Below are 26,436 nucleotides of genomic sequence, written 5' to 3'. Positions count from 1 at the left end.
AGGAGACTGGCATAGGGGCAGTATTAGGTAAACGAGCAAACGAGGGAGAAACAGGGGAATTATCCAGCGCGCTCCCAGTCGGGTGAGGCCGGCCGTGACCACGCTGAACCCGTTCCCTTTCCATCTCAAGCTCCAGTTCCCTTAGCCTAAGCCTTTTTGTCTCACTCTCCTCCCGTTTAATTTTCAATTCTACCTCCCTCGCTCTTAACATTAACAGCAGGTCCGAATGGGGTACAAACGGAGTACTACTGACTGGCGCGAATGCTTGATATCTGGACGGTACGGGCGAGAGTGGCGCAGATGCGGGCTTCTCGTCGACCTCCGTCGGCGTAGGAGCTCTTGCTTCTATACCACTCATTCCCGATATCCGCTGCATAATCAATTCCTGGTGCAACACGGTTTTTACTTCTTTCTTAGAACCTTTATGCGGTACCACAATTTTAAAGAATTCGGCAATTTTAAACAGATCATCCTTACGACAGCGATTAAACTGTTCTGTGCTCGGAGACAGTGTAAAGTCAGTCAAATCAAATTCCATAATAACACTCGCGCTCCACACCAACACGAAAGCAGTCAAACTAAGAATGAATTGGAATGACTTACCAACTGCGCGGCCACAAGAAGAGTTCATGGAAACATTTTTGCCATAATAATCCGTTTTTTTGTGTGTGGACGAGCCCCCAATTTATGTTACGTACCAGGTCTAGGGTCCAGGAGAATAACATAAATAACTCCCGCTACAACTGACTTCTTGTTTCTTTCTCTTTTATTACTTTGAAACAAGTTGTTCAAATTGGAAAAAAGTAGCACAAGACGTCAAAAATAAACAAGTTAACTTCAGGGTTGGGAAAGCCAAAATAACAAACAAAATTCAATCTAACCTTTTTTTTAGAGAAAACTTATTATCCTATCAAAAAAAAGAGAAAACAAACATACAGACTGAACTAACTCCCTAACTAGCCAAAAAACAGGAGAAAACGTAATCACAGTAAAGCAAAAGTGGCACCCCAACTCCGACGGCTTACGTGCTGAAGCAATGACATTTACTACAATTATAATAAGAAACGAAACACTCAGACACGTTGAGTGTTACAAGAAAAAGCGTTTACAGAACGCTTAAAAAAATAGAGAAAAAAAAAAGAACAACAAATGGGGATAAAGTAAAAGGACAATGAATAACACAGTGTTTAAGTCACTGCACGGAGATGTGTATCTTTCCAGCAACACAACAACAGTTTCAACCACAACGCTATGAACCATCAACAACAGTCCCCTTTCGTCTCTTCCTCTTTTTTGAAAGATGCACAGTTCCAGGTTGACCAATCACGGGGCACATTCTCGACACGTTCAATTAGGGAGGTGCAACCTGCATGAGTGACAGAGCGAGAGAAAAAGAGAGAGATAGAGAGAGAGAGAGAGAGAGAGAGAGAGAGAGCATACACAATACGTCTCATCATAACACATTTCAGAAGAGTTTCATGGTGAAGATACACAATTACAACTTCTGTGGGGACGTGAAGGAAAAGTAATATCGTAACTAATTACTGTTGCCAGAAATTAATAAGTAAAGTAATAATATTACTTTTGAAAGGAGTAACTAGTAACGAGTAATAAATTAAATTTTTGGAGTAACGAACCCAAGACTGCCAATAAGACACTAAAAACTTTTACATTATTTTAATATACACTAAGATTGTATATTATAGCAGTAAGATTTTTTAAATCTTTTTTTTCTGCTCACCAAACCTGCTTTTATTTGATCCAAAATACAGCAAAGCCAGCAATATTGTGGAATATTTTACTATTTAAACGTTTTCTATGTGAATATGTGTTAAACTGTAATTTATTTCTGTGATCGAAGCTGTATTTCCAGCATCATTACTCCAGTCTTCAGCGTCACATGATCTTCAGAAATCATTATAATATACTGATTTACTGCTCAACAAACATTTCTGATTATTGTTATTAATATTTAAAACAGTTGAGTACAGTTTGTTCAGGATTCACAGATCAGCATTTATCTCAAATAAAAAGCTTTCATAACATTATACACTATACCGGTCAAATGCTGGAGTTAGTATTATTTTTATATTTTGGGAAAGAAATGATAGAAATTAGTACTTTAAGGATATTTTAAACTGATCAAAAGATGATAAAGACATTTATAATGTTACCAAAGATTTATATTTCAGATAAATGCTGTTCTTCTGAACTTTATATTCATCAAAGAAACCTGAAAAATTATACTCGGCTGTTTTCAGCATTATAATAATAATAATAAATGCTTCTTGAGCAGGAAATCAGTATATTAGAGTAATTTCTGAAGAGACACTGAAGACTGGAGTAATGATGCTGGAAATACAGCTGCAGATCACAGAAATAAATTACAGTTTAAAATATATTCACTTCCAAAACTATTTTAAATTACAATATTTACTGTTTTTGCTGTATTTTGGATCAAATAAATGCTAGTTTGGTGAGCAGAAGAGAATTAATCAAAAAAACATTAAGAATTGAGATTAATATGTTAATTTCATGTTTGAAATATAATATTTGTACGACTGGAAGAGGTGTATATTCCAATAATACAGTCTGTTGTTCATAACTACAGGTTTCAGCACAATGCAGAGAATAAAACCAGTGTTTCCACTTCCTTTCCAGACAGGACTCTCTGTATCAGATCAGCTGTTTATTGAAATCTGCATCAAACTTCTGTTGAAATGAATCTCCTCATGATTTCCCAATACTGTATGTGCTCTATAGTAGCTTGCAAGTAGATGCAATTAAAGATTTCTGAGTGAATAAATATTCCAGGTTCCTTACAAGTTAAAGTGTGTGAACAGCTTCAGAATCTGCTATTGATTCATTAATCATTTTTACCATATTACCAAAAATATACTATTTAAAACAAATCATGTCTATTCCTGGTTTACACGAGTTAAGAGTTTTAAAAATGTGTGTAATTTAAAAGCAGTTTGTTACTGCAACATAATTCAGTATCAATACACAATATTAAAGCTGGAGTAGCATGTTTAAAGCAGGTAACAGTATTACTTCAGTCAAGAGTCAGAAAGAGCTTTATTAGTATTTTAGGAATCTGACCTGGTGACAGCAGCTTCCAGTACAAAAGACATAATAGACAGTACAAACATTATAAATTAAATAATGCACTATGTACAAATATAGAGGAAAAAACATTCAAACAATTACAAGCGTGCAGTTTACAAATATACCATCTTTGGACTTTATGAATAAATGTGTCAGGGATGAGTTTTTTATAGAGATTATGGTAAAACTTTACAATAAGGTTCATTAGTTAACATGAACTATATGAATAATACTTAAGCATTTATTAATCTTAATTCCAACATTTACTCAGGTATTATTCAAATCACAAGTTGTGCTCGTTAACATTAACGCACTGAGAACGAACATGAACTAACGATTGTTTTAATGCATTTTCATTAACTAATGATTAATAAATACATTGTTCATGGATTCTAATACATTAACTTACATGAAGCATATTGTAAAGTGTTACTATTGTTACTTTAATATAGAGATTGAGCCAATATCTTATTCATAAACAGCAACAGCTTCTGTCAAAGCCAATATATGAGCAAACATTCATATCAGTAGACCAGCAGGACTCATGTTACAAATGTGTCTGGGAGGATCTTTAGACATGATACACATTTAAAAATATTTACAAATATACATATTTAAAACTGATTCATTCGGTACAGTATTTAACGGAGAAAAGGTGATCTGGGCCTCTATATGGTTTCTTTCATTGGGACGTCTTGATAGGAATCATGTTTCTTGTTCTTTATCTTGATGACAGCAAACACAATCAGACCCACCACTCCAATCCCAATCCAAACCCCAACAGCTGGAAGGGGAAAGTGGGAAGAGAAAACAATTTTTAAAAATGATTTCTTCTTTTTGAAACTCACTGCTTAAAGATTTTGTGAAGTTCTCAACACCTTCGGTTTTACTTACAAACTCGTTTAGTTTCATGAGGTTCGTCCTCGTGTTTGTGCTTCGAGCTCGTACTAGGTTCTGTAGAGAATGTTGGAAGGTTAATTACACAGGTAATTATTAATTATTAACTTTCACACGTGAGTTTAAAATATTCTAGCTGAGCCCAGCGGGAGTTTATTCAGGGACCATTATTTAGATTGTTTACTCTCATTGTTTCCATGGCGACGCGTCATTCTTGTCACGTGACACACCGCAGCTACAATAGAGCTGGATCACACATGGACCGCTTTTATTTCCTTTTTTGTTTATTAATATTCACAAACATACTCACTATATTATGAAATATCTGATATTCTGATTCTGAAATATATTTGGTGGTTTTTCAAAAGTAAACTCATCCTCTCCTCCCGAAACACGTCAAAGTAACCGGTAAACAGGAGAAGAGCAGAGTAAAGTTTAAAGTTATTTACACAATCTGTATATGATATCAATAAAACATGTCAGATTATATTTGTAAGGATCATTATTGCTGCTTACAGAGACATCAGCGTGTATTTTACAAACTATAAATGTATGGTTTTGCTAGTATTTATGAGTATTTACATTTACATTTACATTTAGTCATTTGGCAGACGCTTTTATCCAAAGCGACTTACAATTGGGGAACACAAAAAGCGATTCATCTTGAAGAGGCAGTCAGACAGAGGAAGTGCTCGTAACACCAAGTCTCAGTCATTGTTCAAATAAGTACAAGCTAGTAGGTGGAGAGAAAGATAGAGGGAAAGTTTTTTTTTTTGTCCGCCAGGCAGCCTGAGATCCGTGCAGCTACCGTTGGGTCATCTGGTTGAAAAGAGAGATAGAGCTGTGTGTCATCGGCGTAGCAGTGATAGGAGAAGCCATGTGCATGTATGATGGGACCCAGTGACGTAGTGTATGTGGAGAAGAGGAGGGGTCCAAGAACCGATCCCTGAGGAACTCCAGTGACCAGTTGATGTGGTTTGTATACCTCCCCTCCCCAGGTCACCCTGAAGGATCTACCGGTGAGATAGGATTCAAACCAGCGAAGTGGAATCCCAGTGATGAGAGGGTAGACAGGAGAATCTGATGATTGACAGTGTCAAAAGCAGCAGGAAGATCCAGCAGAATGAGGACTGATGATTTGGACTCGGCCTTTGCAGTTCGCAGGGCTTCAGTGACTGAGAGTAGCGCAGTCTCTGTTGAATGGCCACTCCTGAAGCCTGACTGTTTAGCATCCAGTTTGTTGAACTGTAAAATAAACAATGAGAGCTGGTTGAAGACAACTCGTTCGAGTGTTTTTGCTACGAATGGAAGGAGAGAGACAGGTCTGTAGTTATCTAAAAGAGAAGTGTTTAATGTACTTTTTTTGAGCAGTGGGGTTACACGAGCCTGCTTGAATGCTGTGGGGAAGATGCCTGTGAGGAGAGATGTGTTGATAATGTGTGTGAGTGCCGGTAAGAGTGTGGGAGAGATTGTTTGGAGAAGATGTGAGGGGATCGGGTCGAGAGGACATGTTGTAGGATGACTGGAGAGGAGAAGTTTGGATACTTCTGCCTCGGTGAGGGGACAGAAGGAGAAGATGGGAGCTAGAGCGGTGGATGTGGTTGATCGGAGGTCCTGCGGAGTTGAGAACTGGTTGCTGATTGCTTATTTAAATGTCTGAAAGCTAAAATAAGCATTATATGGTTAAAACACTGAATAGTTGTGATAATATGACAAGCGCTGGCGCGTCTGATCTGGCTCCTGTCAGCTGATGACGTGACGCACTGAAGCCTCTAATCACACCGGAGTGATCGCGGGGTTAAACCTCACCTGTACACTTTATAATTAATATTTCTAAACATCCATTAGTTTTCTCTCACCTGTGACCGTCACGGTGACCAGGATTCCTCCTGATGAGTTCAGGACTCTGTATGTTCCTGCATCACTGGATGAGAAGTGTTTAATGGTGAGGCGGCCATTACTGTCGGTCAGTCGATCAGTCAGGACACCCAGTCGTCTCCTCCACACCTCTGTCCAGTCTGGGTTTGTAAAATGCTCAACGTTCTCAGCCTCACGCGGAAGCTCATCAAACATCAGCTCTTCACCTGTCCGTCCTGTTAAATTAACTGAAGAGAAATAAAACAGCATAATTATGACATGACACTTTTATAATATTGATGATGTGTGATATTACACTGGTGTAACATAATATAAAATAAACACTGGTACTAAATGAAATTTAATATTTAAATCAGTTTTGACCTTACCTTTAACACGGACATCAAAAGTGTTACTGGAAACTAAGCCACTGTTGTCATGAACGTCTGCCAAGTATTTTCCAGCATCGGTGGTGTTCAAGTCTTGTAGAATGAGGTCACAACTCCCACTCTCTTTCACACGACCCCTGAAGTATTCATGCTGATTGCGACCATAAGCGTTCATGTGCCCAAATATCAGAAGAGTGATTAAATCCTCTCTGTTGCTTGAATTACACGGCAGGGTAATACTGCTGCCCTTTAGTCCCTCCACAGTTAATGAAGGCACGGCTACAAATAAAAACAGTGTTAAATCACTGCACAATATTGACAATGATGTGGTATTTATTCATCTTATTAATGTCACCAATCCTATTTAGAAATAATTTTTCTTTATATTACACACTCACCAGGCAAGAGGAACAGCAGAGAAGTCAGGCACCTGATAAAAAACGAAAAGAAAACAGTGGTTATATGTTCCTCAAATCGCACCTGAAGTAAAGAATATTGTGCAGAAACACTGATCTAAACTCAACTATTAACTTGTTTTATTGTTATTCAGCACTTCTTTTAGGGAAGTTCATTTCGGTTATTTCTCTTAACCGACAACCGACGCACATTAACTGATTAACAACCATTAACCGACAAGATTTTTAAATTAGAATTGAATTAAAATAGAAAGGGTAAGCATCCCGTTAAAAATGCCAGAATTTATTTTCCAGGGATGTATTTTACATGTGCAAAAAGCAGCAAACAACAGAACATGAGGATTTACATGATCATATCATATCACACACCTGCGGCGTTATGGGCCTTGACAGTGAGAGTTACTTGGCAGTCAATGGGACAGTCACAAGCCTCCCAGTTTTCATCTAAAATATCTTAAATTGTGTTCTGAAGACGAACAAAGCTGTTACGGGTTTGGAACGACATGGGTGTAACTGATTACATTTTCAGAGTAACTTGCCAAACGCTGTTAATTCAATTACTGATTACTCCTTTTAAAACTCAACACAGTACTGTTCTGATTACTTTATTTCAAAAGTAATTAGTTACATTACTAGTTACGTTACATCCATGAAATGAAATGCCAGCATAAATGCTCCCAATAAATTTTTGTTATTAAAGCATCAACATTCACAGAATGCTGTTATTTTTAACTAAAGCAAGCATAGGCTGTTGCGTAAATGGCTTGGCATGGCAGAATGCCAGCAAATAGTGCTGCTTTTATAATCTCTATAAAGATGATATTTGATTTCATTGAAATCTCAAAACGCTCTGTTATAAACTCAATTAATAAGCATAATGAATCTTTCATAATGTCTACAATTTGTGTTATAATGAGAGGATTCGTGAGCACGCATTTCAGCACTGCACTCCTGGCCATTGTGTTCCAGAAATCAACATTGCTCAACGCAAACACGTGTTATAGCCTAGATAGAAACTCTACCTACGCTTGCGCCTGTTTTTATTTTATATTAGTTCTTGTTGCTTTTGTGCAATAGATGAATAACAATTTATTTGAGATATTTTATGTTTAGATTTCTATTTTGCGGGAGTCCCTGAATCATTTAATCTAGGGGTGTGCGATATGACGATTTTAGATCGTGGATGATAAAAATGTCTCCACGATCTGCTTTTGAAGAAATATGGTAGTATCGTGCTACAGCACACATTATGTCAAATACAGTTCTGGTGCCTCCGTCTCTATTTACTGTACAACAGGACATACAGCAGTAGAGTTACTCTGACAGGACACTGCACTTATTCGCGATCGCAAAAGTACATTATTTGCACACAAGCCTTGCTGGTTAAATGTTTCATTCGCGCGCTGGTCTGACGTGCTCTTACACCTGAAGCACGCGCACTAAAAAGCCTGTCTAACAGCGCCTGATTACTCAACTAACTTATCTTTTGCGCTAATACTGTCAAAACACACAAGGTTTACACACAGACTCAGTTGGTTATCTCTAAAATGAAAGTAAATAGTTAAGAGAGAAACGGATGCGTGCCTGTATATTAGATGCGTGCAGCTCTTAAAGAGACAGGACACTAAACATGCTGTCGACTGTCATTAAAGGGATAGTTCACCCTAAAATTTAATTTCTGTCATTATTTACTCACTCACATGTTGTCCCAAACCTCTATTAATTTCTTGTGCTGAACCCAAAATAAGATATTTTGAAGAATGAGGGTATAGCCAAACAGTTGCTGGTCTACATTGACTTTGATAGCAGGACAGAACAATCCTATGGAAGTCGACCAGCAAGTGTTTGGTTTTCCACCTTCTTCAAAATAGCATTTATGTTCAGCAGAAGAAAGCAACGCATTCAGTAAATGATGGTATAAAAAGAAAACATTATGACAGAATTGACAGACAGATGACAGAATATTTATTTTTGGGGGAACTATTCATTTAACGTTAACAAAACAACAAAACGCAAAGAGAAAAATCACTCACTATTCTTGACTGAAAATCTTTAATACAGTTGCTTTAGTAATCAGTCTATCTAGTGTTTTATTTTTATATTTGTTCATTCAATTTCATTGAATGCTCTGCTAAATACACCTATTGTAACTGAAAATAAAGCACTTGTTTTATTTGTATATTATGTGTATTTGTAATGTGTATCTTTGTTCTTATTTTTTAATAAGAAAGATAAAATAAGTTTTTTATCTTTGCCCACTTTGGCCTAAATATCTGCCATGTCTTTTTTTGTTTTTTGTTACCTTGAAAGGCTTTGTCTTTCTAGTTTGGCTGTAATGCTCAGACAACTTGTAAAACCAACATGACAAAGAATTGTGATAAAACCGTGAATCGTGATATTTCTAAAAAAAATCGTGATATGATATTTTTCCCATATCGCCCACCCCTAATTTAATCCTCCAGCATCCCACACACACGCACACACACACACACGAGTGTCTACCCACCCATCTTGTCCCGCGCCACACTCTGTTGCATTGTGTCTGACGGGAGAGCAGGTCTCTAATCCACTGGGACTGGACTCGACAGTGCGTGTGCTACACTCTTTTTACAATCTAGATTATAAAGCACTGCATTCTGTCAGCAATGTAACGTGGCAGTAAGGGACCTCGGCTTGTAACTGTATTCTAATTACTATTTAGAAAATTATAATCTGTTAAATTAGTCCGTTTTTGAAAAAGTAAATCAAATTACAGTAACACATTACTGCCCAACACTGGGAATTAATGATAAAACTTTCATTTTGGGGTGGAGTAACCTTTAAATTTAAAGGAATTGTTGTGGAGTGAGGGGAAATAAAATAGCCTAGCCTAGCTATGTTTATAGTGTTAATAATGTATAATGTTGCGTCTGCATTAGGCTTACTTAATGTAATAAAATGCTACTTAGGCTATACGCAACTAGTGCTTTTCTCTCTCAAAAAACGCAATTTTATTTTATACTATGCATCAAATGTTTGGCCACTGAAAATCTTCAGCCTTTTCAGCCGAAAGGGAAAAACTGGCAAAAAAAATTGTACCGAAAATGTACATACATACATATACACACACATATATATTAGGGATGTAACGGTATGAAAATTTCTAATCACGATTATAGTGACCAAAATTATCACGGTTATCAGTATTATCACGGTATTGTTAAAATGTGCTGGAGATGTTCAAAAAGTACCGATACATAAATCACTTCACCAAATTTTATACTTAAAAATCAACAAACAGCAAATAAAATGACTTTTTGTTTGCATAATCACTAAAACAATAACATTACCAATGAGGTTTGGATTTTAAATGACAACTTGACTGACACCAGTTTAATAGCATGTTCAAATAAATAATGTAAATGTTCAAATAAAGCTTTGAAAAAGTTTCATATAAAGGTAAACTGAATTGTTTAAATGTGTAGAATCCACATAAGCTTGTTTTTCATCAACCGGTTAAAATTTACAGCAGGTCATGCAAATTTAGTCCGTTTTTTGGCCAGACAGAAACTGCACACAGGCTGAATGTAAATAAGTGTCTGTAAATCCACTCTCTGACAGCAGGTGGCGCTTTATACGGAAAAGCTGAATTACAGCTGATTCACGTGAAGTCCGCGAACAAAGCAGTATTGTGTTTAAGAACACTTCCTTTAGGTATTACATGGAGCTAAGATGAAAACAAAATGCCATCGAATCGTTTCAGAAGACAGTCAGATCCTTCAGAGGTACATTCATATAATTAATTCACTGATATATTAATTTGTATAATTCCCTCAGCACTCTTAAAACCTTCCAGCTTGTCCGCCCTGTTTTCACTTAGAATGAAACTAAGTTACTCTGCTGCCGTGCGCTCGTGAGACTGTTACACTCTGCTTTATGCCGGACAGTATTTATTTATCGTGAGTTGTTCAAATCGTGGTAATCGAATACGGTTTTAATGATAATTAAAATATGAAACGGTAATACTAACCGTGGGGAATTTTATCATGATTTATCGTCAAACCGGTAATCGTTACATCCCTAATATATACACATATACCCGGCAGTGTTCAGCGTACAGGTTTCACTCTCCTCGTCATTGCACAGTTTGACGCTCCACTCAATATTCTGCTCTATAAATGAGCTCGTGTACTGCTCATGTTCACAGGAAAAGCAAAACCCACTCAAATAACACACTGACAGGAAATTTCTATGTAGTATTGTTCCTGTTTGCAGTAGCGCTACTGTACTGTAACATGCTGTAGTACAGCTGTACTGGGCAAAGCTGGTGCTACCCTCTCGTGACGCTATGCTCTGCTCACATGCTCTGATAATAATAGCTTTGTAGGAATATACATTATTTGGATAATTAGTTTTAAAAAAAATTGTATCTGATTATTGCATGGAAATGAATAAGATATCAATATTTAATATTAAGTTAACTCTTCACAATAATACATTAACTAATGGAACATTAACTACCATGAATGATACATTACAGTATTTTTAATCTTTCTTAATGCTAGTTAATGAGTATACAGTTGTTCACTGTTAGTACATGTTAATTCAGAGTGCATTATCTGTTAACAACAACTGTTGATTTTAATGCATTAGTAAATGCTGAAATTAACATTAAGATTAATAAATACTAAATAAATAGTTCATTCTTAAGCCCTATTCAAACTGGATTAGTATCACCTGGTGACCTCCAGTCATTTGTAATAATTGTGGAGGTTGTCTGTGATCTGAATCCCGTGCGAATAGACCATGTCTTTAATTTGTAATGTAAAATTCCCCGCAAATAACCTACCATATTTCGCCTAACACCAAGGTCCTGTGATAATATTAGTCCCGTGCGAATCGGCATCTCTGTGACTTGGGCAGTATTTGGCGGGTCGTACACTATATTGCCAAAAGTATTGGGTCACCCCCTTCTAAAGAACAGGTTTGACTACTTTAGTAATTTCCATGAGTACAAATCTTAATGTTAAAGCATATAATTATATTCTAGGGAATTGTGTGCTTCTAATTTTATAGCAACAGTTTGGACAGGAACCTTTTCTATTCTAACATGACAGTGTCTCTGTGTATAAGACACGGTTCAAAAAGACATGATTGATTGAGTCAGTGTGGAAGAACTTGACTGGTCTGCAGAAAGCCAAGTCCTGATCCCAGCTGAACTCCTCTGGTGTGACTTTATATGCAGACCTTGAGCTGAAACCTCATCACCAAACACCAATAACTTGTACATTCATTATATGGGTAAAAGTTTTCCTTCTTTAGAAGAGAAAAAGGCACTTCCAGATATGGGTCGACCGATTATCGGCCTGGCCGATTATTGGCACCGATATTAAGCATTTTTATGATAATCGGTATCGTCATTTTCAAAAACCGATGTGCCGATAAAATTATTTAATTTTGAAACGCGCTATTTGGCTCCGATGCAGCCTGTCGGAACTCACCACTCTGTGGCCTAGAGCAGTCTCCGCCCACCGCGCATCTGATTTGTTGAGAGTCAGGAGTCCGACCAATCAACGTGGAAGACTAAAGGCGCTCTCACACCGAAAGCGCTTGCTGACTGGTGCTGCTTCATCACGCATCAGTTCTCTCTCAAAGGCAGCAGCAGACGTTGCTCAAGTTGCAATAAATTACAATCCACTACACTGAAGTTGTAAAAACCTCAATATTATCTATTTATAGAACGCAGGGGGAATCGCGGAATCCAGTCATATAAATAGCATATAACGCGGAGTCACGGAATTAGTCAAAGTTTGGATGAATTAATCAAAAGTAGGTCAGTACACTTAAATCGACTCATGATATGGACTATCTGTAAACATTAAGCTGCAAAAAGACTATTTAAATATGAATTCGGCATGTTCGGCGTGTCTCTGTATATGTGAATGGCACAGACGCGCGGTTTTGACACACACACACACACACACACACACTGAAGTGAAGTGCGTATTCCGCATCTGCCATGCCACTAAATGAGGACATAAATACATGAACATCATCCCCAGAACTGCTCTGAGAGTTACTTCATGAGCATTTGACTGTTTCGTTTGAGTAAAACGATCGTCATATCATAAATAGGCTACAGAAATTTAAGAGGTCCTCATGGCAACCCGTCAAAATAAAAGTTCGGTATATTTACTAATGCTACTACAATTATTACAACTTTTGTTTAAAATAACAATCACACAATACGTTATTTCTTACATGTTTTAATTTGAATAGTAAACACATTTGTTTGCCAAAAAATATTTAACTCTCATTTGATTAAAAGATAAATTAAATTAATGTTTTATGCCTTCATTTGCACTGCTCTGTAAATGAAAACTAATGGAAATTACTGTCACATAGGCCAAGATTATGATACTGTCACATAGGCCAAGACTAAGATACTGTCACATAGGCCAAGACTAAGATACTGTCACATAGGCCAAGACTAAGATACTGTCACATAGGCCAAGATTAAGTTACTGTCACATAGGCCAAGACTAAGATACTGTCACATAGGCCAAGACTAAGATACTGTCACATAGGCCAAGATTAAGTTACTGTCACATAGGCCAAGACTAAGATACTGTCACATAGGCCAAGACTAAGATACTGTCACATAGGCCAAGACTAAGATACTGTCACATAGGCCAAGATTAAGTTACTGTCACATAGGCCAAGACTAAGATACTGTCACATAGGCCAAGATTAAGTTACTGTCACATAGGCCAAGATTAAGTTACTGTCACATAGGCCAAGACTAAGATACTGTCACATAGGCCAAGACTAAGATACTGTCACATAGGCCAAGACTAAGATACTGTCACATAGGCCAAGATTAAGTTACTGTCACATAGGCCAAGACTAAGATACTGTCACATAGGCCAAGACTAAGATACTGTCACATAGGCCAAGACTAAGATACTGTCACATAGGCCAAGATTAAGTTACTGTCACATAGGCCAAGATTAAGTTACTGTCACATAGGCCAAGACTAAGATACTGTCACATAGGCCAAGACTAAGATACTGTCACATAGGCCAAGATTAAGTTACTGTCACATAGGCCAAGACTAAGATACTGTCACATAGGCCAAGATTAAGTTACTGTCACATAGGCCAAGATTAGGATGATGGAAATTGGGACATTTCAATAGGCTATTGAACCAAGTGAGCCTATAACAGGCTATTAGTGTTATAGTTTCATTAAAATAGTTGCGGTCTTCTTCACAACTTCTACAATGGAGCTATGAAGACAATTAAATTAGTTACACTTATTATATACTTGCGCTTTTTAAATTAATCAACTGATGTGCATTAGATGATGAATTGAATAGTCCCCTCTTGTAGGTTATGATTTAGTCAACCGAAAATAATTAATGAAGAATTATGAGAGGTTATGCTATTACACATACATTTCTAACATGTAAATTATTGAAGCCAAATACTGTTTACCAAGCTGTTTAGCTGTAGTATTTAGTATTCATAGGCTTAATCATGAAGCATACAGTGGCCCCACTTTTAACTCTCTCTTTATATATTACCCTTATTGTAGATGGATGCATGGGGGAAGACAAGAGTAAGAAGTGCAACCAACACTAGGGAAGGCCATTTTTGTCAGAGCCCTTGTTATTCTTAATTTTGAAGTTCATTTTCATTTTTACACCAGACATATATATCGGTTCAATATATCGATTATCGATCTACTTGGTCTGTAATAATCGGTATCGTTATTGGCCCTGAAAAACACATATCGATCGACCCCTACTTCCAAAAGTTGCTTCCAACAGTTTTGGACGTGTCTAAAATGACAGTACCCTTATGTACAAGTCATTGTAGTGTTTGGTGATGAGTTTTTGGCTCAAGGTCTGCATATAAAGTCACACCAGAGGAGTTCAGCTGGGATCAGGACTTGGCTTTCTGCAGACCAGTCAAGTTCTTCCACACTGACTGATCATTGATAGTATTTTGGGTGCTGTCATCTCGCTATCCTACACCATACAACTATACAATTTGCAGAAAAAGAAAGCTGAAAAGGTTTCGAGGTTGATGTGTTACAAATAAATCAAGCATACAGCTTATTTTAACCTGGGGAAATGTAAATGACACAGGGCACGAAACTATATTCGTTTCTTTTTTTAAATCCATCTAACCGAATCATAGAACGTGACTCTCAAAGCTTTGACATCGTATCCGGTAGATAAGTCAGTAAATTTGAGTAAAAAAATCACAGACTTCGCTTATCCCGTGCGAATGCATCACATGAACCGGTTAAAATGAGCATCCCTGCACACAAACTTCACTGGACCTTGAGTCCACGGTCAATGTCCATTTAAATACTGAAAGTGAACAAGACTTACAACACACCTCACAATGCCTGTGAACCACTACTGAACAACTTCTGGTTACTTCCTGTGATTCATGAAGACTAGTCAGAGTGGATTTATCATCACTTTAGCTCTATACAGCTTGTACCGGGAAACAAAACAGCGTTCCTCCAGGACCATGGTGCTACGTAACACTGGACTACAAAAACTGAACTGTACATAAATAAATTATATTAAATAGTAGAGTTGGGGTCCTCGGACTCGAGTCCGGTCTCAAATACAATTTTTAATGGACTCGGACTTGTCACGGACTCAGATGTATTTTTAATCAGACTTGACTCAGATTTGAGCCTTTGGAAATATTTCCGAGTCCAACTGAGTCCAGGGGATTTCGTTCAAATCAAAGCGTAAATACACAGAATAGCACATCCTTGTGTTGTGGCTGAAACAGAAGAGCGTACGCAGTTTGCGTTCAGGGGATAATCTCTAAAATGAGAGAGAGGGGACAAATTGTTGAACATTTTTTTTTTATTTTCTTTGTGTACAAAAAGTATTCCCATCGCTTCATAAAATTCAGATTGAACCACTGATAGCAGATGGAGTATCCTGACGATGTCTTTCATACTTTTCTGTCTTGACAGTGAGAGTTACTTGGCAGTCAATGGGACAGTCACAAGCCTCCCGGTTTTCATCTAAAATATCTTAAATTGTGTTCTGAAAATGAACAAAGCTGTTACGAGTTTGGAACGACATGGGGGAAAGTGATTAATGACAATTTTCATTTTGGGGTGGAGCAACCCTCCAGAAGTTAAATTATTTTTGTAAATCCAGTGGTCAAATGCTGTATGGCCTCTCAAGTTTCTGTGTAATTATAGGGACCTGATTAGTGACTGGTTTTTGTGTGAATGCCAACAAAACTGGAAGCCTTTCTTGTCAAATAGAGCTGTGAGATATGACAATATATATATCAGATCAGATGGATGAAATAAGAAGTCTATAGTTTCATATGTTCTATCGTTTATTTTGTGGTGTCACAAAATACATTGTTTACGATAATACTTTTTCATCATCTGGGTGACTGCAATCTTTACACGTCACCACGGGGCATGAAGGGGAGACAGAACCAGGTGGAGAACGACCAGAACAAAACGATGAGCTCGATCCTAAACGAGAGACTACATCTGTTGCATGAACACACATTTTTTAAGCACTGCAGTTTTAAAACAACCGATTTTAAGCCGTTGAAACACAACAGAGCACCATTTCTGTTTCCGTGTGAGAGGAGTGCACAATTAATGCCGCTTTATTGGCTTACTACATTCTATTATTGGCTTACTACATACTATTATTGGCTTACTACATACTATTATTGGCTTACTACATACTATTTTACATATGTGCTGTGAGACGTGTGTGCATTGATTCCAGCCGCCGTTATTTCAGGGTTTTACTTTAGATATGCCTAATTTCTGCTGTTTTGAGTGCTGTATATATTAGATGCATGAAACTCATGTATTTACCAGTGGAGACTCTTCTTAGGTTTGTTCTTGCTGCGGAAGTGTTTCCTCTTTTTGGCTTTTCTATCTTCTCTGCATCTTTGGCATTCTTCTAATAAAGCTGCCATTTGTGTCCTCCTTCTCTAGACCCTCCAACCTGTGAATACAATCAGATATATACAATAGTATGTAGAAAAACATCAAAAACATTCAAATTTCCTTTCATCTTTGGCATTAAGGACTGCTGTATATATTTCACACTTACTAAATAGATCAATTTATCTAGATTGACCTAAATGTTTTTTTTGTTTGTTTTTGTTTGTCTGGTATATTGTGCAATTCTAATTATACCGTTTAATTCATATTTTTTTTGTAGTAGTAGTAACTTCTTGGATTTATCATAAATATTTGACTGTGATCTTTGTTATGAGCATGTAAATCTTCACTCGTGCTAATGGAGCGTAACTGATGACAGGTTTGAGGACTTTAAAAATCCGCTAGAAATCACAAACTCATCTCGACTGGCCTTTTTTTCGTTCGTTTGATTTCAGGGATAGGTGGGATTGTCTATCCTTGTGACATTGTTACAAACAAACGAATGAATAAAAATACTTTAAGGTACTTTCAGATAAACTCGTTAGTAACTTACCGTTAGCGGTTAGCTTTTGCTGCTAACGGAGAGTGACAGAGGCAAGTTACGAAAATATTATACACGCTCGTGCTCGATGCGAAAAACGCGCTCATAAAACAACAGAAAAGTACAGAAATGACTTACAATTTGATCTGAGAAGACTCCGAAATGACTGCAGCGCGGCTGCGTGTTGGTTTCTTGCCTGTTCTTCTTTTTCTGCTTTTAAAGGTGCATTTAACCCACCAAGCGGCCGGTTTCACACTGCAAGCGAGCAGGACAGAAGCAGAGCAGAAGCAGCGCGTATCCACTTTGTTTTATTTCTATTTAAAATACACTACAAAGGGAAAACGTGTCAAGAAGCTTATTTTTTAAATAAATTACGAAATATAAGTTTGTTTTCAATTTTCTTTTATGCTTTGTTTGCGTGTAGTGAGAGTTGTTGACAGAAGGAAGGCAATCGCGCTATATATGTTGTTAAGAAGACTACGACAAAGGATGAGACGCAGACTTTGGGTACTCTATGCAGTTTACACACAATATAAGATGAAGGAAGAATAGCCTACCTTCCTCCTCAACTTGAAACATTTAATTGTATACGTATGTATTTCTTATACATGTGTGATTATTGTGTGAAAAGTATCCATTTTTAAATAAATGTTTTATTTCATCAGTGTTGTTTCTTTACTGATTGTAATACTTCAGAAACTGTACTGATTGGATTTGCATGGCTGAGGCCAACACAATGCTTTATCCTGAACATTACATTAGTATTGACAGTGCTTTTGAGGTTGTCATTAACCTTCCACAGTAATTGCTTTTGTGTAGAATAATTTAAATGCTAATATTTTGATATATGAATTATGGTATAAATTACCTATTTCATTACAAAAAAAACATTACTAAGAAAATCATTTGTAGTTTTTATATATCTTATGAACGGAAAATTTACATACATTACCCATCAAAAACATAGAAAATCCAAAAAATGTCTGTAATAACCTTAAACTTCTTAATAGACACGTTTTTTAATGATCAATTTATGGAGAATTAAGTCTGAAATAGACATACAGTATAGTCTACAGCTTAGATGTATGTAGCATGTGTGACCTTATTCTGTCTATTGTATTTAGTTAATTAGCTATTTATTTGTTCGTACGTGGGCATGCTAAAAATTGAAAACAAAAAAGTAAGAAAGGTTATTACTTTTTGCACCGAGTGCTGATGCAACATCTTCCCATGCTTTTTCCTTCGCCTGCAAGTCTTTATATAAATTATGAGGATCATAAATAACTGTATGCTTCTCAACCTCCACGATTAGACGAGTGTCGTCCATGATTGTCTTCTTTGCATTAGCACTAGTATCATGATGTCAACATGACACCTGTTCTTACGGCAACTTACTATATAGTTATAACACATATAGGCTAATATAATTAATACAATTAACCAGTGACTTAAGCTGAAATAACAGTATAAATTATTTAAACAAATTTTAGTGATTAGAGTAAAAACTTTATTTTATTTAGTTTTTTGTAATATAGCTATAGTATTTTTTTTTTTTTTTTTTTTTACTGAAGTTTATACTCTATTTACAACATAGTAGATGTCATTAATTTACATTCTGGGGAACAATTTCACTTTTTCGTGTGTATTTTGTCCATAATCAATGCTTTGTCACTTTAATTGAGCGTAAGCAGCGCAGCAAAAATAGACTCGGCGCCGAAACGATCGCGGCACTGCCGCTCCTGCTCTGCTCCTGCTACGCGCTGCCGCGCCGCTCCTGCGTGCTGTGTGAACGCTCTCATCCGTTAACATGGGCGCCGAAAAAAATACGCGCTGCTTTCGCCCTGCTTACGCTTGCAGTGTGAAACCGGCGTGAAACCGGCGTTACTGATTAATGATCAAGAATGTACAGATCCTGATACAGTAATTTATTCTCCTCTTATTCACATACAGATGCTGATGCTTTCTATGATAATATTAAGGAAGTGGATCCCCACAGTAGATGAGAGGTTGAAAAATGTCTGTGATGCAGATATTAGTATGGAGGAAGTGGAAAAAGCAATCAATTGTTTATCATTAGACAAATCGGCTGGTTCAGATGGATTAACGAGTAACGTCTATAGGCATTTTTGGAAGTATATTAAAGACTTGTTTTACATGTGTTGAAAGAAATATCTGAATCCCATATTCTTCCAACAATGATTATAAAATTTTAACTCATATTTATGCTAACAGAATAAAAACCAAAGTTTCAAAGATTATTTCAGAGACACAGTCAGGTTTTTCTTTTTTTAATTCACTCATTAATTAATCTAGTTAAATTCATTTATAAAGACACAAATAGCACAGTTATATTACCACATGGTGGTATATCTCCAAGATTCCCAATTAACAAAGGAATCAAACAAGGTCTCCCCATCTATCCCCTGCTCTTTATTGCAGCAATGCTCTCCATTCATATAAAAAAGTAAAGTAAAGTCGTGACGTATTGTCAAGTATGGTGACCATACTCGAAATTGGTGCTCTGCGTTTAACCCATCCAAGTGTCTTGCTCAAGGGCACCTCAGTCGTGGTATTGAGGGTGGAGAGAGCGCTGGACATTCACTCCCCCCACCTACAATCCCTGCCGGCCCGAGACTCGAACCCGCAACCTTTGGATTACGAGTCCGACTCTCTAACCATTAGGCCACGACTTCCCCCAGTTACTGTATTCATGAAAAACATTGACCAAGTTCCAACAATTCTCCAAACCATAGTTTTATCTGGAAAAGAAAAACAAATTGTACATTAGAAAAGAAATGTTGGTCAAAGAATATGAAGGACTAAAAGCCCTTGACACTGAATGTATTAACTGCGCATCTGCAGAGGGGTATGCAAGATCAATTTGCCTCAAACGTTATTCATATTTTTGCTCATTTTTATAAAAAATTAGAACACTAAATAAAATGTACTTTAGAATATCTGCATTTTTTTTTTCTTCATTTTTACTTCTGGAGATTTCACCTGGCAGAAGAACAAATAAGCCTACTATTAAAATGAATGTCTGGATTCCCACTAGAACCACTAGATGGCAGCAGATGATCATGTATTGACTCATTCACCATTTCCACTTTGTAAGTTTCACGTTTTGCAAATGGATTTATTTTTACACATAAAAATCACAATTATAGCAAATATGTCAAAATTCAGCATTGTTTTGTATTGAAGTATGGAGTAGCAAGGGTTGTCAACTCATCGGATCTACTCGAATCACACAGATGGCCTACTTTGAATTCAAAACGGCAATTTTTGGTGAAAGGTGGCTAGTTTGTATTGTTTACAATCTTCTCAGTTTCTCTCAAATGTAAATCAAATGCACATTCACAAACGTGTTTTTTGAGCATTTGAGATACTCATAAGTGAACTGATATGTCCAGGATGTTTTCACAGAGATATGGCCAGGAAAGGGCCAGCAACCAGTCTGTGGTGGCACAGAAATCTTCTTTATTTTAATATAGAAATGTAGCTTATTTGACTACTGGACTGTTTCAGTGCCTAAAACACAACTGAATACGGTTCATTGGTACGTAATTGTAATTGAGAATTTGTGAAGTTGTGAATTAGATCAGGTAATTGAGTGAATATGACCATTTTTCTATTATTTTTGTATTACCTCCAGGTATTTTAATAAAAGGACTCTATGTTTATTGCTCAGTCATCTTGTTTCAGGGCTTGTTTGTTCATCCATCATTGCACATGGATGAGACATGCAGATAGGCCTAGTTCTAAGTTTACTCAACCTTCACTGAATCTTATATAATCAATCAAATCTTAAATAGCAAACAGCCAATGTTTAACACAATTAGTTGTCAAAATGAATTCATTGCAACAGTTTTGTCAAACCTAAATGGATCTCTGTACAAAGGGGGAAAAAAAGTTCTCTTGAATCTGCAATAATGTGAAAAAGGGCAGAAGTCAACAGCACTAAATGCCAGGATGTAAAATTAGTTTATGCATTTAAATATAACTTAATTTTTGTACTTTACAAACTACAAAGTACAACTGCACTGTGCTCACATTCAGAGCAATTTTGCATTTAAAAGATGTCTATTAGCTGTTCAAACACAGTCCAGACGTCTAATCATAGCCCAAGAATAGACTAGACATCAAATAGACAGCTAATGAATGACTATATATATACATCTAACACACAACAAAATCACAATCCATCCAAACAAATTAAATATAAAGCTTTTATTAAAAAAAATAACATTTTTAACAACTTAAGACGATACAAAAATATATAAATACTAAAGAATTACTGACAAAATAAAATATTATAAATACAATACACCTAAATATAAATATTATGATAAAATATGGATTTTTTTTAACAACTTAAGATAATAAAAATGAAAAATAAAATATTTTTAGATATTTAAAATAAAGAGCATGTTATCAAACTTAACATTAAAACATTACGGATAAATGACAACATAAAAGAAAAAAAGATGAACCCTTTTGTTGGTTTACTTATTTGAACAAATAGAACAACCAACAGTGAACTTAAAGGAAATGATTCATTATTGGTTTCATTTCTTGTTTAAAATGCTTCCCACATGCATTGGGAAGTTGGTCATCACAGCATCTGCCAAACAAGAAAAAAAAAAAAAATATATATATATATATATATATATATATTTTCTGACCTAATTTTTACTTTAATTACACCAATTGCGACCGGGAGTCATTCTCTTTGGCTTGGATGCCTACTAATAACAAACACAAGATATTTATTGTGTATCACCTTTCAGTGTGTTAAAAAAGAGAGAAGCTCTCTGGTAAATGTTATGTGTTGTATATAAATACCTCTAATGACCGAGAACAATGCAGTCTTTTCAAATGCCTCCTCCTGCAGCGGACCACCCCCTTCATGTTAAATTTGGACATGAGGGAATTTTTAAAAACCCTAAAATACAGCAGTTTAAGTTTTTCCCTATTAGTGCCACAATCTGTCTCTGCCTCCAAAACTGTCTGGCACACCTGATTTCATAACAACACAGTGATAGCTGCTGTAACTAACAGGTAGCCCAGTACACATTAACCTCAAATGAACATGGAATAATAAACTCACCCCCACCGCTTTTATTACAATATGCTTTCTGTTTATACTGTTTAGGTTTTAATGCTGCATTGCACATCTGAGCTATTTGCACTGTTTTAATACTGCTGCAAACGTCTTATAATGGTTCATTTTATATTGCTGTTTTAAATCATTTGTATTTTGAAGCTTTACTATCAATTTGGAAGTTTCAAAATAAATCTTATTGTACTTGAACAATGACAAAGATATTCTATTCAATTAGCTCATGCTCTCTCTGTATGTAAAAAATAAAATAAATGATGGACTTTGTCAAAGATGAGAGTTTAGTGAGGAAATGTTGGTTTGCTTTATATATATATATATATATATTACACCATTGCTGCCCGGATCTCCTCAATTTCCAACCGCTTTTCCAGATGTTGAAACTCCTCCTCAGTTTGTCCAATTCTTCTGAGTGTGTTCACTGTATAAATTAATATAGATTCATCTTTGGTAAAAGCTGGGTTTGTGCTAAATTGCTTGAGTCTGTAAACACGTACAAATGATAAATCCTTTACTCAATTATCTATTAAATTTTGCAATTACTCCTGATCACATGCATGCTGAACCATGGGCCAGTCACGGATCACTATCAACTATCACTAAAATATCACGGTTGTATTGATGAGGCTCACACACTGAGTCCTGCTATCAGAATGAGTTTATTCTGTTCTATACTTGTCTTACTGTCGCATTATACTGCCATCTAGTGGCCAGGTTAGCATGGAACACATATCAATACAATCAGATTCCATATAGATGACAGCTTATTGATGCAGTTCTTTAATTTATTTTAAACGTATGATGTGTGGCAGGTGTATGTGAAGATATTACAACTGGTATGACATCATTGGATCACAAAGGCAGAAAATTATATAGGTTTGCATCTTTCAAAGATTCACGAAAAATACAAAATTGCATTTCCAAGTCATGTCTGATGTGTTAGAAGTGTCACTGAATATATTACAGATACCATAACAACACCTGTTTCTACCAGTTATAAGAAAATGTTGGAATACAGTGTAATATCAATCTAACAATTCACAATGAACATCCCAGTCACAGCTTCAAATCATGTATTTATGTTTTTTCACTTAATTCACATCTTTACATTTCATTTGAATGTTTTCAAATCGTGGAATGCATATCTTTTTTTCTTTTCTTTTTAATCATTTTCATGCACTTTTGAGACAGTCCCTTACTTTGCTCGGCGAGTGTCCAGCATAAAAGCAGCTTTAAAGGAAAACACCTCATGTGTCCCAGCCCCTAATGCTCACGTGTGTGATGCTTTTGCTTTTGTTTCCTCGCGCGAAACTTGCAGCAGCTTACTAAGTTTTGATGCTTGAAAGACTCATACCGAACTTTTACTATGTAAGTTTTTTTATTATTATATTTATTTCGATATAAATCCTGCCTGCGTGTTTTTGTGTTAAAGAGTGAACATGTTTATGTTTAACATATCTATTGTTGTGATTATGATTTATTATGGATTCATGACGGATTTTATTAATAGGGATATAGCCCAATTATTAGATGAATATAGTTAATTATTGGATTGGACTACATTGACAAGTGCACTGGCCCTTTGTGTTTCAGGGATCGTTTATAATCTGAGTAGCCTATTACTGGAATGATTTAGAGTTTGATGTTTCTAATCAGACATTTCAATCTTTAAATACAGTTGAAAGTGTAAATTTAGAGTAATTTATATTGTAGTCAGCTATGTGTTTTGTGTGTGTGACATACTGTATTTCTCACATTATATCCCTTTTTTGTTCTCATCAGGTTGAACCTTCTGCTGCTGTTTTTCTTTGTCAAGTATAGTGGTCAGTATCATTTTATGAAATGTAAACAAAGAAACGCACTTCAATTAAAATGCATTTGTGTTGTGAGCATTTGCACCACCTGCTGTCAAACCGATGAAGATGTTTTCTTGATTTGCTGCTGCTTTTTCTATTTGCATGTGTTTTCTGAAGTTGCATGGCTTTGAGCTCTCTCGGCCACCGTATAATAGAGAGAAACACCACAGCTGTTACTTTTTATTAAATGAATCTGTATTTGCAGGATCCTCTCCTGTAGGAACCAGCACTGTATCTGTGACAGGAGAAAAGGGAGGAAACGTCACACTGCCATGTACATTTGAGGCCAGAGAGATTTCTTATATTAGTTTAAACAGTCGGTCAGAAAACATCCCTGTCTGTGAGACTGAAGACTGTAGTGGACGAGTATTTAAACAAGGAAACTGTGACGTCGTCTTCAAGGATCTGTGCTTCAGTGACGCTGGGACATATATGTTGAATATCTATTACAGTTATGATCAGGCAGAGCTGGAGCGACAGATCAGGACGTACCAACTTCATATTCATGGTAAACTCAAAACTGATCATCAGCATGTGCTTTCTGGTATCCTTTAGTAATTGCATTGCTGTTGCGTGTCGGACTACACTGACACATCACACCTAATATTCAGAGTAGTGGTTGTCAAGTCTTTTCAATGGCTGATTTCTAAATGATTCAAAATTATTTGGTCTCCCAATCTTTTTTTTTTATGGTCTCGATTGATTGACACCATCATAATAATGATTAATGTCTCTCTGTTTGTCCTCAGATGATATTTCTGTGAAAACAGGTGAGGAGCTGAAGTTGGATGTTCTGCTGTCAAACGCTGATAAAGTGCAGCATCAGAGCAGAAGAAACACAGAGTGGACGGAGGTCTGGAGCAGAACTGATGGAGTTCAGAGAGAACGAATCACCATCAGAGATAGAAACCTGGTCATTAATGAGTTTACAGATGCAGGAACATACAGAGTTCTGGACCCTGATGAAGAAATCTTGATCACAGTGATAGTCAGAGGTGAGAGAAACTCAGTAAATGTCTATATATATTTACACACACACACACACACACACACACACACACATACATATCTGATCTTTCAATATCCTCTACAGAATCAGGTACAGAATCAAAGGAAAAAATGTACAACACAGATTATGTAAAATCCAATGATGCAATATATAGTAAGTAAAACAGGAGGTATTCAGAGATTTACTAAATCTTTAAGCAGTGAGTATAAAAAAAACTATTTTTTTTTTATAAAATTGTGTTCTCTTCCCTTCTTTCTCCTTCTAGATGTAATATTTTGGATTGTGATTGTTGGACTGCATGTCCTGGCTCTGGTGATTTATATTGTGCCTTGTGTCAAGAAACACTTGTGTCAAGAAACACATTTTTTCACTGTGAAAGTGGAAGAATATCCTTACCAATGGGCCCCAATGCAAGGGAATGTAAAGAGAGCCTAGAACATCTAGTGATATCGCTGCTTATGTAATTTATTTTTATATTTAACAGATTTACAGAGGATTCTGTCAACAGATGTATGTAAATATATGTAATTTACAGTACAATAATTGCATTATTTAATTTCATGCGAGTTACCAGGATGGTGTTTAGTGTTTGTGTGAATGACACTGTGCACCTTCTGTATGTTAAACAGCATTACCAGCTCCGTTTATTACTAACCAGTTTGACTTTATTTCTGTCACATGTCTATGAATAACAGAGGTTTATATTTTACTTCAAATGTTTGTTTTGGTGATCAGTGTTTACTTTATAAAGTTATGCTCTTGACTCTTTAATGTTAGTGTTAGTGTTTGTGACGCACAATTGTTATGATAAGAAATCCAATAAATATTGTAATTAAGTAGTTTTGTTTAACTGTTGATGGTAATATCATCATCTAATGACCTGATTCACTGATTAGTGTCAATGGGTGATTTGTGATTAATTTCATATTGTTTGTGGTAGTAATATTACTCTACAAGATAAGTTATGAATTTAAAAACATTTTATGCACAAAACCTTTAGAGCTACAGCAGCATTTAGACACAGACATCAAGAATCAGCACAAGAACCTCAACACAGGAGACAAAACACAATCAGAAGTGTCAACAAAAGTAGTTTATTTGACAAAATAAAGGAAAAAGTAACAATATTAATGGCAACAACAATAATATGAATAATTATTACAATAAAGAAACGGGATAAACAAAAAAAAACTAGTGAAATATTTACTTGAAAATAGTCCAAACAAAAACAAGGACACAAGTGATGCTAAAGAAGAAAAAAAAGAAAGAAATAAATCCAATCTCACTCAGTTTCAACCTGTA

The 26,436-nt window shown here is 36.1% G+C and overlaps 1 protein-coding gene and 1 long non-coding RNA gene across 2 annotated transcripts in view; both read left to right on the top strand.

Moving 5' to 3' along the window:
* The window catches only part of LOC306885634 (uncharacterized protein), a 431,626-nt gene that overhangs the window by 355,532 nt on the left and 49,658 nt on the right, over window positions 1-26,436 (top strand). The window lies entirely within an intron of this gene.
* LOC306885211 lies at window positions 23,503-25,972 on the top strand. The gene is made up of 6 exons (XR_013785517.1): window positions 23,503-23,637; window positions 24,052-24,092; window positions 24,331-24,633; window positions 24,946-25,120; window positions 25,219-25,287; window positions 25,400-25,972. It is a non-coding gene; the product is annotated as an uncharacterized lncRNA (long non-coding RNA).

The sequence above is a fragment of the Barbus barbus genome (assembly GCF_936440315.1).
Source record: "Barbus barbus genome assembly, chromosome: 19".
NCBI classification, from domain to species: Eukaryota; Metazoa; Chordata; class Actinopteri; order Cypriniformes; family Cyprinidae; genus Barbus; species Barbus barbus.
Note: the sequence above shows the minus strand (reverse complement) of the source record. Positions and strands in the feature narration are given on the sequence as shown.